Below are 4,030 nucleotides of genomic sequence, written 5' to 3'. Positions count from 1 at the left end.
TATTCTAAAATGTCGAATTTGTTTGTCTAGTCTTTTGCATTATTAGATTTCTCAAACTTTGTCTGGATTATAAATCCTTCCATCCCTATAGGGAAGTATGTCTGTCAGGAGTGGTGGACTCCTGTAATCCTGTCACCAGGTTCTGGGGTACTGTAGGCTCCTCCTAGAGATTCTTTCCAGGCTCTTGTTGTCCTGAAAAAGAACTGGAGGAGTGAAGAAAAAAAACCAAAAAAACCAAAACAAAAAAAACAGTGAGGTTTTACATTTATCAAAGGTAGGAAAAGAAGTGTGCTCTGCCACAGGAGCGGCTACTGAGGAACAGCACCGTGGCCACAAGGTTCAGGACCAACGTATTCTTACCCTCGTTGTTCAGGCTGACATCAGATCTAGGCTGACATCAGATCTAGGCTGTCCTACACAACACAGAATTTTTTTTTCTTTGACACAGGGTCTCAATGTACCCTAGGCTGGCCTCAAACTCATGGCTGTCCTGCCTCAGCCTCCAGAGTGCTGGGATTCCAGATATGTGGCACCAAGCCCAGGTAACATAAAATGTTTTGAGGCACACTAACTTCCACTGAAGAAAAAGAATTTTCAGGACTAGTCAGTAAGAGACAAGGGAAGGGTTTTCTTAGCTAGAAATTCAAAAGTACTCACTCGAAGAAACAGTGTGGGGTCTCAAAAGAGAGAGGTGCTCTAAGAGGTGAAACTGGGTATATCTGTGTGGTCTTAATGAGTATTCAAAATGGCTGATCTAAATCAGGCGTCGTGGAGCATGCCTGTAATCCCAGCATTCAGGAGGCTGAGGCAGGAGAATCGCTTCGACTTCAAGGCCAGCCTGGGCTACAAAGTAAGTTCAAAACCAGCCTGAACTGACAGCAAAACCCTGTCTCAAAAAGATAAAAAAAAGAGAAAAAGACGCCTGATCTAGGATGTGTGTTCCCACTGTCAGTCAGATCACCCACTGGGCAGACTGCATCAGAATGCAAACCATTCACCTGTGTTTGAAGTTGAGCTCTGCAATTTACAGGTGAAAAGCACAGGCCCAGAGTCCAATTTACAGGCTTCTTGTATCTTTAAGACCTTTAAACCAGGCATTAGTGCACGCCTGTCAACCCAGCACTCTGGAGGCTGAGGCAGTAGGATCAGTGAGTTCAAGGCCAGCCTGAATTACATAGCAAGACCCTGTCTCACCGCGCCTGCCCCCCGAAAAAAAACAAAAAACACCACCAAAAGACCTTTAGGAATTTGTGTGTGTGTGTGTGCATGTGTCCTGAAGCTGCAGTTTTTCTTGAAAGTATATTTTTAAAATCTTGATTTCAACCCCTAGTGTGGTGGCACACAATTATAATCCCAGCACTCAGGAGGCTGAGGCAGGAGGATCCTTGCAAGTTCGAGGCCAGCTTGAGCTACATAAGTAGGTTCAAGGCCAGCCTGAACTGCACAGTGAAACCCTGTCTCAAAAAGTAAAAAAGGGGGGGTGGGGATAAGTGCCTCCCTGGCAAGTGCAAGGTCCTGAGTTCAATTCCCAGTACCCCCCCCAAAAAAAAAAATCCTGATTTCAGTGTCTCCTTTTTGCCTTTTTTGCTCTGGGAATCAAACTCAGGATCTCGCACTTGCCAGGCAGGTGCTGTGCTGCTGAGCTATATCCCCAGCCCCTGCCTACTTTATTTCTTTTAACCTACGTCACTCCCACTTAGCTGTGTGCTCTTCAGGTTATATTTTACTGAGGTTTAATTTCCATGTTTGTGAAAGAATAAATCTTTTCACCGCAAAGGGCTGTGAGGGGCCACAAGCAGAATGTGAATCCACTGCCTTGCACTTAGTTGGGCCCTCAGGAAACAAATGTCTGCTCTTCCCCATCCCCTGCCTCAGTTTCCCCAGTACAGGGGAGACCAAAAAATAAAGGGAGAAAGGGCAAAGGGCTCAGCAAACTAAATAAGTAAACTAGGGCAAGGTGAGCTAAGCCTCAAGGGAAATTAGAGTGCAAAAGACAAAGAACTGACTGGAACCTGCTGGGACAGGGGGCCTGGCAAATAGCAGTGGCAAATAGCGATAAACCTGCAGCTTTGCAAGTCTTCGGCCCTTTTGAATGGACCAAAGAGCTGGACAGAGTGTTCAGGTGCAGGTGCTTCTGTGTCATCCTCTGGCCCGGTTACACTGTAGTCACTGTAAGGAAAAAGAAAGGGTAAGTATGAAAGCACTCTGAAGAGCTGGAAGTGCTATGCCCATTGCCGCTGGCTACTTAGACCAGCTGACAAATCAAAGTCATACAGAGGGGCTGGGGATATAGCTCAGCGGCACAAGCACCTGCCTGGAAAGCTCAAGGTCCTGAGTTCAATTCCCTGTACCAACAAAACAAAACAAAACAAAACAAAAGTTATACAGATTGTACAGCTGGGTCTGGTGGGCTACTCCCCTCCACTAACCTGAACCTAGGCAGTGTCCAGGGCCAACCCCCACGACCATTGTCCTGAGGTCTGGCCTGGAGCCAGAGGCAAGAATAACAAGCCCCCCATCGTGAGTTCGGTTCCCGGTACCGGAGAAAAACCAAAAAAAAAAAAAAGAATAACAACCCCCTACCCCAGGTTGCATTTGCCTGTTATCCAACACCAAGAGGCTGAGGCAGGAGGGTCTGGGCTATATGGTGAGTCCAAGGCAAGCCTACACTGCATAGCAAGACTAACCAACCAACAAACAACCTCCCAAAGAATAACAAAGACCCCTGGAAATTCCAAAATCCCAAACCAGGAGGCATGGCTGCTAGATCTGCAGGCATGACTTATAATAACCTTTCTTTACCTAGAATTCATCAAAGGTTCATGCATATGGTCCGCCTCTCCTGCATCCAGGTATAATAGCGTGAAAGGAGATGCACTGCAGATTCATGCTCCAGAAGACCCAATAGGTGGTGCCCTAGACCCCCTCTTAACATTTTAAGCTTTTTTCCTATCTGTTTTTTTTGTTTGTTTGTTTACATTTTAAATTTTAAGCCCAATGCCCTGAACTGCTTTGCCACTTTCCATTCTGCCCACCCACTAAGTGTTCCTTCACCCTTTATTTTATTTTTTTTGTTACCGGGAATCAAACTCAAGACCTCACGCTTGCCAGACGGGCACTGTGCTGCTAAGCTAAATCCCCAGCCCTCCTTTGCCCATTAAACTTGGCGGCTTTATCCTTCCCGCCACAGGCCACATCCAATTCTTTGTGCATCGTGCACAAGAACCTGGAAACCTATCCTGGGGCTCTGTCACCCCCGGGGACAAAGGAGACCACTTATTTTGGTAAAAGGAAGAAAGGATTTATTCAGAGCTAGCTCCTAGGAGATGGAGGGACCAGAGCCACCATCTGCCAGGAGTCCGGAGCCAGGCTCTAAGTGCCGGGTTCCGGGGGAAAGGACAGCACAGCCCCTGGGGGTGTGGCACACAGGTAAATCTGATACAACGAGGCGAGTGCCACCGTCGCGCCAGCCTGCACTGCAGAGTCTTTCATGGACTGCAGAGCTCCTCCGCTGAAACCGCGCCCGCCGCCCAGGACGTCATTTTGTAGCACCGGAATCAAAAGAGTTTCATACAAATAGGGAAAGAGCTATGGTATGACCCGAAGGAGAGAGGCTCAGTGTGCAGGGGAACCAGGTGGCTCTGCGGCCAGCACAGTCGTGTGCAGGGACACAGGAGCGGGAAGCAGCCCCATCTCAGCGAGGGCCTGGACCTGCGCCCGGAAGCGGAGGGGAGCTGAGAACGACGGACTTTGTGTTCAGCCGGCAAGGACTGCAGCTCCCCTGTGCCACTGGGGTACTCCCCCGCCCGCGATGCCCTGCCCCACGGCTAGTCCGGGAGAATTAATGCAGTGACAAAGCCTTATTTAATCCAAATAAAAGTCCAAGTAGAAACTAAGGAGATACCACAGTGATACACATTTGTGAGGCGTGGGTTCAATCCCTAGCACCATAAATAATGACAGCAACAAAGCAATGTATATAGTGAGGGACACAGAAGTTCATGATCTCTCTCAATACCACTGTTTTTTT

This window comes from Chinchilla lanigera, unplaced genomic scaffold (genome assembly GCF_000276665.1).
Source record: "Chinchilla lanigera isolate Chin_1 unplaced genomic scaffold, ChiLan1.0 scaffold00012, whole genome shotgun sequence".
NCBI lineage: Eukaryota > Metazoa > Chordata > Mammalia > Rodentia > Chinchillidae > Chinchilla > Chinchilla lanigera.
Note: the sequence above shows the minus strand (reverse complement) of the source record.